A 13396-nucleotide genomic window follows, 5' to 3' on the forward strand; every position below is an offset into this window, starting at 1 on the left:
AAGGCTCACATTCTATTAAAAAGCATTCAAAACAGACACTCCCCCTCCCCAAAACACTACAAAATCTATTCTTGCAAATATATTATTAGGTTTTAGAAAAAATAAGTGCTCATGCAGTAGAAAAAAAAAATTTCAATGAACAAATTAAAATTAAGCTTTCATTTTTCTTATGTAACTCTAAATTCCAGAAGAACATGGAGACATATCTGTAAGTTTTGCAAGAGACTAGGTTAAAATGCAGATATTCAAAATTAGGCAAGCACACTTTCATTGACAAAGATAGTACAAAGATGTATTTTTAGAAGTACATGTAGCTCTCTAACTACCCTATATCCATTTTTTGCAAAATATAAGATAAAATGTAACTAAAATAAAATAGACTTAACAGAGTGCATTAATCACTGAGAGATGATTCAAAAACAGAATTTAATAACAAGAATGTTAGCATTTAAAAAGTGTGTAGAATTTTTCCTTATCCAATTTGCTCAACAAATCCATGGTTCCACTATAACCTGATCTATTTTGTGGTTTAAAGGAAAAGGTTGGCCTTACCTTTTTTGTTCTTGCTCCTTTCGTGATACAGGAGATAAATTTTTGCTAACCTGTTACTCACTCTATGTTTAAGCTGGCCTTTGTGGCCCTTTTGGATGGCTATTGAGTTAGATCAAAGGTAGTTTTCTGCCACATGCCTAAGCCACTTTAAATGATGTGACACTGCCCTCAGCTCCTAATGTGGGGACCACATGCTTTGTCCTACTCGGGAGCAGCCAAAATTGGACCTTGGTGGGCACCTGATCCATGACCATCAAATTATTGGTGATTAAAAGAATGGAAACTGAGTTAGACTGTCTGAGTCCAGATCCAAGATTTGCCACTCAACTTTGATCTTCATTTTTTTTTCTTTCACACAATGAGCTTAATGATTATTCCTATTTGGTTTGTTTGAAGTAAGGATTAAGAGTTAAGGCAAGCACTCTTTGGTACATGATACCTTATCCTGTTGCACGTTATTATTGTTATTATTTTTTTATTGGAAGATAATCACTTTAAAATATTGTATATTTTTTACTGGAAGATAATTGCTTTACAATATTCATCAACATGAATCAGCCACAGGTATAAAGAAGTCCCCTCCCTATTGTTATTATTATTTGAAAAGATGGGATAAGTCAATCAAATTCTCCTTTCCTGAACTGGATTTGGGTAACTCAGAGTCAGTCAACTAGCAATGGAAACAGGAGTTTAAAGCATACACAGGGAAGAGTTATGAAATAGACTTGCAAGGGGTGTTGGCAATTTGGGGTTTGGAGATAGTGGAAGCTATGATTAAACAGAGTGTCAGTCAGTTCAGTTAGGTCGCTCAGTCGTATCCAACTCTTTGTGACCCCATGAATCGCAGCACGCCAGGCCTCCCTGTCCATCACCAACTCCCGGAGTTCACTCAGACTCACGTCCATTGATATAAGCCCAGGCAGAGTCACATCACCTCACTGAATACATACCCTAAAACACTTGTCTTAAGCATATACACATTCACCCTTTAGAGATTATCTCTTCTATGACTGTTGGACTTTTCAGCTTCACCAAATAAGGTAGCTCCGTATTATGGACTGAATCAGTTTGTATTTCCAGAAAATTTGTAAGCTGAAATTCCCATACTGTGATGATATTAAAGAGGTGGGTGAAGAAGCCTTTGGATGGTGGTCAGATCATCAGGGTGGAACCTTCATGAATGGGATTAATGCCCTTATATAAGAGACTTCAGAGAGATCTCAAGCCCTCTCTCTGCCTATGAGAATACAGTAGGAAGATTGTAATATGCAACTAGGAGAGGATTCTCATCAGAACCCTACCATGCTAACTCTCTGGCCTCTGACTTCTAGTCTCCAGAACTGTGGGAAATAAATTTCTGTTGTTTATAAGTCACCCAGTCTATAGTACCTTGTTTAGTGGCTTGAACAGTCTAAGACACACCCTTTATATAGGGAAATCTGCCAGAGTAAAAGGTAAGACAAGGGAATCTGGATCTGGGATCTAAACTGGGGTTGAAGTGATCTTCCATTCTTTCTGGGATGTGTAGTCTGCCTTTTGCCTCTGACAAGCAACAGATTAAAGGCCAAACTTCTACGCATAGAAGTAAGGCCTGACTTGATTGAAGGAGGGTCCAGCTTAATGGAACTTTTCTAAGTGCATTCAGCCAAGAAATTTATGTACATTTCTATTACGAACATATCTAACTTGTTTGGACTTGGACAATTTCTAAGAATAATTATGAACACTGAGTCATTCAAAAAGCTCATTTTCTAAGATTTCAAGATATAATTAGCAATGTGGTATGGAGTAAGTGAAAGGGTACAGTTTTGGGGTTGATGCCTTGTATATTTATGCTTCAGACCTTTTCAGTGCTTTTAATTCTTTTGATGATAAAGAATCCAGCAATGTGTGGATCTTTGAATCTGTGGTGTATAGTAAATATCAGCCTAGAGCAGTGGCTCTCAGCCAGGGATGGTTTTTGTCTCCTGGGAACATTTATCAATTTCTGAAGACAGTTTTGGTTGTCATAACTTGAGGGCTTGTGTGATTGGCATCTATTGGGCAGAGGCCAGGGATGCTGTTAAACATCTTACAATTTAGAGGATGACCCCCCACCCACACCCCCAGCAAAAAAAGAATTATTTGGTCAGATATGTTGATAGGGCCAATATTGAAAAACTCGGACCTAAAATATAAGCCTAGAACTTCTATTGAATGTTCCTTTTTCAAGCAACTAATGAGAAAAAACATGGGGGAGACAAACTAAAATGTCAGCAGCCCTCCACGCGTTCAGAATTCCTCAGGTCCGGATCATTTCAGATGTTTGCTGTTTACCAATGACAACCAATTTGTTTATTTTCAAAAGTTCAGAGATTTCATGGGGGCTTATTATTAAACTGCCTATTATTTTCTCTTTTCACAAGCCTATTTTAATGGCCTACTATTGAGATGTCTGACATAGAGACCTTTTTGTTCTGAGTGCTGGATCTATTTTCACTTACTCAAGATTTTTCTAGACAATACATCCTTCAACCTGAAAATTCAAGAAGTATAAATCCTCCCCATGGTTCTGTCCTGTCTCTATCCCCAGCTGACAGGCCTTCTACAAGCTCCTCATGTACGTTGGACATAGCGCTTCCTAACAGTTTCATAATTAGAACACCCTATTCCTCTGAACTGTTTAATTTTTAAAATTAATCTCTCTGATAAGCTATAACCATTCAACTCTGAATCATTCTTCCAGTGTCAGAATAGAAGTCTAAGTTGTTACAATATTTACAAGACTAATCAAGATTGCCAAGAAAGCCTTATGGATGTCTCACTGGGTCATACGTAGTGTTGATAGAATCAGATAGATCTTGAAAACTTACCTGACAAACACCTTGACATATAATTTTATTAATGAATCCTAGAAACTCATTGGAAAAATTCCTCCTATTCTGAGTTATTCAGGACATATTCTTGAATATAGGGGATTCTGCATAAACATCTTCATAACTGGAAAAGTATAAGAGAATGAGTATTTCATTAATAAGGAATCCATTATTTTTAAAAAAATAAAGATAGTCTAGCACAGAAATGGCTATCTAGTAATTTTGAAGGGAAATCTGAGGGACAGTTTGGTGGGTTTGTTTGCAAGTTGTGGGATATGAATTTACAGAATGCATGGAAAGATATTTTAAAGAATGCTAGTTGTAAGGTTAAGAGAGTAGGCTTCATAAATTTAAACATGATCCACATAGTTAATAGATATACCCCTAGAACTGGATGACTGAACAACAGCAGAACCTTAGAGTATCCCTAGAATTTTGGTCCCAGCTCTGGAAGGCGTAAGAAACCTGATACACTCTGTAAAGCAGTGGCTTCTAGCAGTGTACACAGCAGTCCTCTAGGAGAGCCTCTCATGAAGGAACAGCGTGTCATGGTAAGAGCTTCCCTTCCTATTGAAGGTGAATTGAGAATCTTTTCTGTCCACCTATCTCTGCCATGGCTCAAACTCCCAGTTTGACTCAGAGGCATGCCTGTAACAGAGGACTAACCTGTCCTCAAGTCCACTGTCTCTAGAAATGCAGGTAATACAAGGCCATGTAGAAAATGGAGGTTCTCCAAAGTCCTGTGGCAGGCCCTGTAGGCTGTTGAGAGAGGATAGTGAAAATTCCTCCTGATGCCTGGTACACAGAGGGGTCTAGTCGGGCAACCCATCCACATGGCTGCACTTGCAATTCAGCCCAACACTGACACCATCTGGATGGAAACAGGAACAAACTATTGCAACCAATGGGCTGAACTCCGAGCATTTTAGCTGGTACTCAAGAACCTTGGCCATTACCCTTTGTACTGAAAGTTGGGCTATTTTAAAGGGATTAAACCTATGGCTTGGACAATGGGAAAGATGGGTAGATGATCATGAATAAGCCCTTGCAGGGGCAGGATATATGGAAAGATATTTGATTTCTCCTGCAAGAGCCTGTGACAGTCCTCACTGTTTTCCACATCCCAGCTCACAAGGTGCTGACACCCCCCCAGTTATTAGGAAGCTGATGCTCAGTAGATACAGCAGCTTGTATATGTAGAAAGAGTGGCCACCCTAGAGCATGGGGGGATGGTGTAATGCCAAGGAAGCCAGATTGACCTTGAGATACCGTGACGTGATGAATGCAGTCACAGCACATCTCTGTGTTCTAAACAATGCACAAGGCAACTACCAAAGGACTCTGGGACAATGCCCTTGATTTCCCAGCTGGCTAGGGACTGGCAAATTGATTATATTGGGACCCTCCCTCTGAGTGAGGGTTCTAGATATGCCTTGGTTTGTGTGGACATTCTGTCTGGTCTAACCCAGGCTTTCTCCTGTGCCTGCATAAACCAGGTTGTCACCCTTAGGTGATTAGAGAAACTGAGTATCATGTTTGGATACCCTCACCAAAGAGACAGAGAGTGGGGCCACATTTTGAAGGTTGTGTGTGCAAGACTGGACAAAAGAACATGACATCCAATGGAGGTTGTATCTCCTCTATAACCTGTAGGCAGTGTTGTTGGTAGAAAGGAAAAATGAAATATTAATGCAGCAGATTAAATTACCAATAGGTAAAACTACCTTGGCTGGGTGGACTAAAGTACTCCCTCTGGCTTTAATACATTTGAACAATTTGAATGATCAACCAGTAGGGCCTGATGACCCAGATGCCAGACTTGGGACCTCTGCTGAGATACCCCACGTTGTAAAGGCAAGGGAATGGCAGGATACAGCCATTGCCCTGCCCCTCACTTTGCATCAAAGTGCTCTGCTACTAAGCTTACATCACAGCTGGGAGAGGCCTTGAAAGTGAAGTCACTCAGTCGTGTCTGACTATTTGTGACCCCATGGACTGTAGCCTACCAGGCTCCTCTGTCCATAGGATTTTCCAGGCAAGAGTATTGAAGTGGGTTGCCATTTCTTTCTCCAGGAGTTCTTCCCGACCCAAGGATTGAACCCAGGTCCCCTGCACTGTAGGCAGATGCTTTACCGTCTGAGCCACCAGGGAAGTAGAATTTACAATGGGATGTTCCACTGGGATGGGTGAGTTACTTTGTACCCCTGAATGAGGGGAACTACTCAGTCTCTACTAGGATCCTGCTGTCCTGCTGCAAATCAGGCCTATTGAAACATACTGTACCTGGAATGGAACCCACAGCACTGAAAGAGGGGAGAAGGTATGTGTCCTGGTCTGACAAGTTCCTACTAAAAGGAATCAAAAAGCCCATACCCATACTGCTTGAGGTCTCAGTTTGAGTTTCTCTAGATAAGTCTGGAACTTTCTTATGGTTGTTGGCTATGTGTTCCTTCTGTGAAATTACTGCTCATATTTTGTTCATTTTTATTAGATTGTATATCTTCCTATGTGGAATATTTGTTCAGATCTTTTGCCATTTATTTCCCTTTTGGAGGTACTAGTTTTCTTCTTGTTGGGTAGAAATTCTTTGTTTTTTATACTAATGAAGTGTTGTGTGAGTTGTAAATATTTTCTACTTTAATTTTTTTGACATATCTTTTTATGTATAGAAATTTTTACCTTTAACATGCTTGAGCTAATCTATTTTTCTTTTTTGGTTTCTGTTTTTAATCTTTTGTATAGTATTGTTTTTATAATTTTCTGGACACAAGGCTTGAAAAACATCTTTTGTTAATTTTTTATGTTTACTGTGGTTTTTGTCAGAATAGCATTTAGAGTTATTTCACACTTTTTTACATAATATAAGTTCATATAAATTAAATTACAGTTTGTCCTCACTCTACAGTATAGGTCCAATAATTTGCAACAAAACTTCTCAGTTTCCTTATAAATTCCCAAGTTAAAGAGCCACTTTAACTTTAAATGTAAGTCTTTAAATGTAAGTACTCATATCAGCTATATCCTATCTTACTATTGTAATTGAGATCTAGTGTCCAGAACAGGAGAAAACTGAGCCTCACTCTACAGAGCCTTGTTTAAACTATAATTCCAGGTGTGCTACACACTGCTTTGGCTGAAATCTACATAGTAGGCTTTATAGTCTACAAGGGTCAGATGGGTACAGGAATCCATCCATGAAGCCAAAAGCTGCCCTGGTGTAAATGTGCCACCAGGATCTATTTCAAAACAGTGCTTCCTCTTGCCAAGGTCAGTGGCTATCACTGAAGTAACCAGAGAATGCTCATGTTCTCCCTCTCAAAAAGGCAACCTCTTTGCAACATTAAATTTCAGCACTTTTTGTCCCTTTCTTTGCAGTGATGGAAAATTTTTTTTGTTGTTTACCCTTTCAAAGAAAAGATTACCACCTTCTTTTGAGAAGTGTTGACAGAGAGAAAAAATTGTTTTTAATTTCCCAGAAAATGTTTCCTTATTTTCTGGGAAAGTTTTATTTTCAAAGAAGCTGAGAAAATGAACACAATATCTCCAGGTTTCCCCACATTGGGATTGATTGCTAAACTGAATGCATGTCAGCTTTGCTGCTTAAACATGAACTCTACACGTAAGAGTATCTTCTTTATTTACTCATTTAATTTACTGATTCGACTTAGCAGTCAGTATTTCTCACCTTTCTAAAACTGCTTTCCATACACTGCCCTCTGCACTTGTAATTGGGATAAAGCCCTAGAATTGAAAGTATTTAAAACGAGGCAGACAAGTACATATGGGATGAAGCCAGATTTGCTTTGAATGCCACTTACATGATAAGTTTAGTTTTGTTTCAAGCATGAGCCTCACATACAGCCCTTTTGACCTGAGTACTCCATCCTTAAATGGCAAACTAAACATTCATGAAAATTTAATGGCAAGGAAATTAGTACCTTCTTATGTTTCAGACTGTGAAATGGATGGCACCAGCGAGCACTTTCAGCAACAGGCAGAAGTGTGTGAATGTGCTGGGCCAGACCTGAAACTTTTGTCCTTCCAACTTGTCTTTCCTTTTCAAGTTAACTGGCAGCTGAGACGTTCTGAAAGGATATCACCAGGATGCCACCCAAGAAAGGTATTTCAAAATAAAGACCTCATTGTAGGATATTCTACCTTTCTTAGAGATTAGGCACTTTAAAAAAGTTTGTTTCATAATTTTTGTTTTCCTTTTGGGGTAACTCCCCTTTCTATTTTTCTGTGTGTAGGGCCCCTTTGTTTCTTGAGAAACTGGGATGGGTTTAATACTTCTTCAACTTCTTTTCTTTAATGGATGTATGATTTCACCAACTAGTAAGTGCTCAAATTTACCTTCCTTTCATTTAGGAAGACAATGGGGGGAAGCAAAATACACTGAGATTCCAGTGCAGCAACTCAGACTAGGGGTTTAGTCCATAGCAGTGATCTCTTGTTGGATTGGTGTGTGGAGCAACTTTGTGAAGGAGACCTGTCTAGCTTCAGTTTGTGAATTAGATACAGTTCTGAGTTCAGTAAAGTTGATAAGCAGAGCAAAGAGGATTAACTCAGAGAAAGCTAAGAAGAGAGACATAAAACCCTATTGGGGGAGGTATTTATATGAAGGGAAGCAATGTGATGAAGCACTTTTGGTTCCTATGACTTGTCATAGAGGTGTATTTTCAGTACCATGGAGATAGTGGTTAGCATGTTCAGCTGTTATTCTATGATGCTAACACAGTTTGATCTCTTGTCAGCCTCATTTCAGTCCCCAAAAGACAAACTGGTAAAAGTTTTAAATATGGAAAACCAGGAAATACATATTTGCTTTTCAGCATAGAACTTCCAATCCAAATGGCCTTGGTCTCCATCATTCCATTAACCAACTTATTTAATCTTAGAATGGAAAGTGGAGACACTAGACATCTCATTTTGTTGTTGTTCAGTCTCTAAGTTGTGTCTGACTCTTTGCCACCCCATGGACTGCAGCATGCCAGGCTTCCCTGTCTTTGACTATCTCCCAGAGTTTTCTCAAACTCATGTCCATTGAATAGGTGGTGCTATCCAACCATCTCATCCTCTGTCACCTTCTCCTTCTGCCCTCAATCTTTCCCAGTATCAGGATCTTTTCCAATGAATTGGCTCTTTGCATCAGGTGGCCAAAGTATTGGAGCTCATTTAGAGATAACCTGTTAAAGTCATCCAGACCTAGCTCTTGAGAGACTGAGCAGTATCCTATTTAATATGCTCACTTATTTTGTTGACTTCAAACATCTGGGCAGTCTTAGGAATATTATTATCAAAACAAGTCATTACTTTTAAAATTCAAAAACAAAATCAACCACTTCTTTTGAATCTCAGCATACTTTTCCAAAGAAGCAATTAGAAATAGCTCATATTTGTATATTAACTTCTAACAGGTGGGGTTGGTTTTTCATTCATAAGAGTCAGTTCAGTTCAGTTCAGTCATTCAGTCGTGTCTGACTCTTTGCAACCCCATGAATTGCAGCACGACAGGCCTCCCTGTCCATCACCAACACCTGGAGTTCACTCAAACTCATGTCCATCGAGTCAGTGATGCCATCCAGCCATCTCATCCTCTGTCGTCCCCTTCTCCTCCTGCCCCCAATCCCTCCCAGCATCAGAGTCTTTTCCAATGAGTCAACTCTTCGCATGAGATGGCCCAAGTACTGGAGTTTCAGCTTTAGTATCATTCCTTCCAAAGAACACCCAGGGCTGATCTCCTTCAGAATGGACTGGTTGGATCTCCTTGCAGTCCAAGGGACTCTCAAGAGTCTTCTCCAACACCACAGTTCAAAAGCATCAATTTTTCGGCGCTCAGCTTTCTTCACAGTCCAACTCTCACATCCATACGTGACTACTAGAAAAACCATAGCCTTGATAAGATGGTTCTTTGTTGGCAAAGTAATGTCTCTGCTTTTGAATATGCTATCTAGGTTGGTCATACCTTTCCTTCCAAGGAGTAAGTGTCTTTTAATTTCATGGCTTCAATCACCATCTGCAGTGATTTTGGAGCCCCAAAAGACAAAGTCTGACACTGTTTCCACTGTTTCCCCGTCTATTTGCCGTGAAATGATGGGACCAGATGCCATGATCTTAGTTTTCTGAATGTTGAGCTTTAAGCCAACTTTTTCACTCTCCTCTTTCACTTTCATCAAGAGACTTTTTAGTTCATTGTGGCTAGAAGCAAAAATTTCAATACTGCATTTATAGTATGCTTTGGCTTGACTGTGTGAGGATTCCCTTTAGTTATCATAACTGTCAAATGATGTAAGGTAAATACCTTCAAAACATATTTTTCTACTTAGGAGTAGTTTTCACAGGCCTGTTTTTGTTTCACCAAAGATACAGATTTTTAGTATCTGAGTTCCATATGCTAATATTCAGAAGCACTAGGCATTAATATATTCATACATTTTAGTGGGGAAAAAAGATAAAATTACACTCTTGTCTGATGTCTTCATAGGTCTTGGAAAGGCTTGAAGAAGGGGCATGAAGTTCATAAACCATTATTGAGAGACATTTAAATGATCCAAATCAAAATTGTCCTAGACAAGAAAAATATCCCTGTGTAGAAGTTGGATCTCTAAGGCCTTTCCTCATGCTACAACAATTGCTTCAATATGGAAATTTATCCCTAACACTTAATATCCCTGATAGCTCAGTTGGTAAAGAATCCGCCTGCAATGCAGGAGACCCTGGTTTGATTCCTGGGCTGGGAGGATCCCCTGGAGAAGGGATAGCCTACACACTGCAGTGTTCTTGGGCTTCCCTTGTGGCTCAGCTGGTAAAGAAACTACCTGTAATGCAGGAGACCTGGGTTCGATCCCTGGATTGGGAAGATCCCCTGGAGAAAGGGACGGTTACCCACTCTAATATTCTGTCCTGGAGAATTCCATGGACGAGCCCCTCGGGTCACAAAGAGTCAGACACAACTGAGTCACTTTCACTTTCAAATATCTCATGTTAGTACGTGACAATTTTTCTTCTTCTCTTTGTGGCATGGGGAAAAGTCATTTCCCATCAATGCAGAGATTCATATTTGCCAGTACTGTTATTAAATTATCTTCTTATTCTCTTGTGTTTGAACAAGCTGTCTTCAATTTTAATTCATTTAACACAATATACAAAAAAAAAAAAAAAAAATAGAAACTCCTTGACTTCAAGAAGCTCATAACCTATTTGAGGAGATGAGACAAAGAGTAGAAAATATTTTAAAAAACACTTTTACCATTATGAGAAAGATGTTTGAGTGCAGGATATGAAGTATCAATTGAATTGCAGAGGCAATATATACTATGTACCTTTTCTCATTTCCAATTACTTAATCCTCTTCTATGACACTCTACTGAACATTCTTCAGTTTATCCAGATCAACCCTTAGCTACGGAGCTGAAATTTTCAGCAGATACAAATCTGGTAGGCCCTGGATATGTTTGGATGACCATTTTAAAGTTCTGACTACTACAGCTCTGTTTATGCCGAACTGAAAGTGCTCACTCTTATCACCACATCATATCCTTATCTCTTGGCAGTGTGGGGAGTGGAACAAATATTGGAATCATGCAGACCTGGGTGTGAATTCAATCCTTGCTTCACTTCTTCTTGTAAGCTTTAGATCTTATTGGTTAGGGGAAATTTGGTTACAGACAACATATTCCAGCTTAGCTAACCTAAAGTAAAAGACACGGGGATGGGCGGGGGCAGGGAGAGAACCCACAGGAAAAAAGAGGGTGAGTGTCTGTCTCAGTTTGAACCAGAAACTGAAGTCTTACGCAAACCCAGGAAATTCTCTTTGTCTCTTACCTGTGCAATCTGCTTCATTCTTTCTGGTTGCATATGGTTTTCTCTCTTTTGTAGTAGACATGACAGGTAAGACTAAGGCTTACAGTGCCTAAAGCTTCCATTTTCTCAGCCATATGGGTGAATAAATGTATGCATGATTATGTCAGATTATAATTCACAGAAAATGTTGGGGAGGTAGTAGAAAAGTTCCCATAAAAGCAGAGTAACTGGAATAATAAAATGATAGTTGTTCACTGCTGCTGCTGCTGCTAGGTCACTTCAGTCGTGTCCGACTCTGTGCAACCCCATAGACAGCAGCCCACCAGGCTCCCCCGTCCCTAGGATTCTCCAGGCAAGAACACTGGAGTGGGTTGCCATTTCCTTCTCCAATGCATGAAAGTAAAAAGTGAAAGTGAAGCTGATCAGTCGTGCCCAACTCTTCGCGACCCCTAGACTGCAGCCTACCAGGCTCCTCCATCCATGGGATTTTCCAGGCAAAGTACTGGAGTGGGGTGCCATCATTTCACTTCTTCTTTTAGTTCAGCTTACTTCTTTATAGGAGATCCTCCATAAATATTAATTTTCTTGTTCCTTACTTCCTTTCCAGGCAATCTTCACTCTCTATCCTAAACAAGTTTCTGCTAAGAGTATATAATATGTACTACCCTCAAATAGAAATACATCTTGATAAAACAGAATTCTTGAGAACAGCTTCCATTTCCATCATTTATCAAGGGAAAAATTCATATATTCTTCCTGGGCCACATAGATACAGTGAAAGTAACCAGGGTTACTTTCTTTTGGATGAGTCTTTATCCAAGAAGGCTGCTTCTTGGAGTGAGGATTGTACAGATACCGAGGCTGCCTATGGGATGAACTGTTGGGGTCGTACCTGTAGGAATGCTACAAAAGGCCCTCAGGAGAATGCATTAACCAAGTCTTAGACTGATTACTTTAGAGTGCACTGTGCATTGTAATGCCTTGATACTGGAAAATGAATATGGCTTATCAGAGTGAGGTGATTCTTGTAACTGTAAATTACCAAAAAGCTGAAGATCTGCCTGAAATCCAGCCTGGAAAGTGAAATCTCATGGAACATGATTAAAGGTAGTATTTATTTACTTTCTAAATAAACAACCTATGTTTACTGAAGTGAGCTACAGTTATAGTTAGTAGGGCACATAGTAGATTTTGATATAAATCAGTTTGGTTCAGTCGTGTCTGACTCTTTATGAGCCCGTGGACTGTAGCACGCCAAGCTTCCCTGTCCATCACCAACTCCCAGAGCTTACACAAACATGTCCATTGAGTCGGCGATGCCATCCAGCCAAATCATTCCCAGCATCAGGGTCTTTTCCGGTGGGTCAGTTCTTTGCATCAGGTGGCCAAAGTATCAGTCCTTCCAATGAATATTCAGGACTGATTTCCTTTAGCATGGACTGGTTGGATCTCCTTGCAGTCCAAGGGACTCTCAAGAGTCTTCTCCAACACCACAGTTCAAAAGCATCAATTCTTCAGCACTCAGCTTTCTTTATAGCCCAACCCTCACATCTATACATCACTACTGGAAAAACCACAGCTTTGACTAGATGGACCTTTGTTGGCAAAGTAATGTCTCTAATGCTTTTTAAAATGCTGTCTAGGTTGGTCATAACTTTTCTTCCAAGAAGTGTGCGTCTTTTAATTTCATGGCTGCAGTCACTGTCTGTGGTGATTTTGGAGCCCCCCAAAATGAAGTCTGTCACTGTTTCCATTGTTTCCCCATCTATTTGCCATGAAGTGATGGGACCAGATGCCATGATCTTTGTTTTCTGAATGTTGAGCTTTAAGCCAACTTTTTCACTCTCCACTTTCACTTTCATCAAGAGGCTTTTGAGTTCCTCTTCACTTTCTGCCATAAGGGTGGTGTCATCTGCATATCTGAGGTTATTGATATTTCTCCTGGCAATCTTTATTCCAGCTTGTGTTTCTTCCAGTCCAGCATTTCTCATGATGTACTCTGCATGTAAGTTAAATAAGCAGGGTGACAATATACAGCCTTGACGTACTCCTTTTCCTATTTGGAACCAGTCTGTTGTTCCATGTCCAGTTCTAACTGTTGCTTCCTGACCTGCATACAGATTTCTCAGGAAGCAGGTCAGGTGGTCTGGTATTCCCATCTCTTTCAGAATTTTCCACAGTTTATT

Source organism: Bos indicus x Bos taurus, chromosome 8 (assembly GCF_003369695.1).
Source record: "Bos indicus x Bos taurus breed Angus x Brahman F1 hybrid chromosome 8, Bos_hybrid_MaternalHap_v2.0, whole genome shotgun sequence".
Lineage (NCBI taxonomy): Eukaryota > Metazoa > Chordata > Mammalia > Artiodactyla > Bovidae > Bos > Bos indicus x Bos taurus.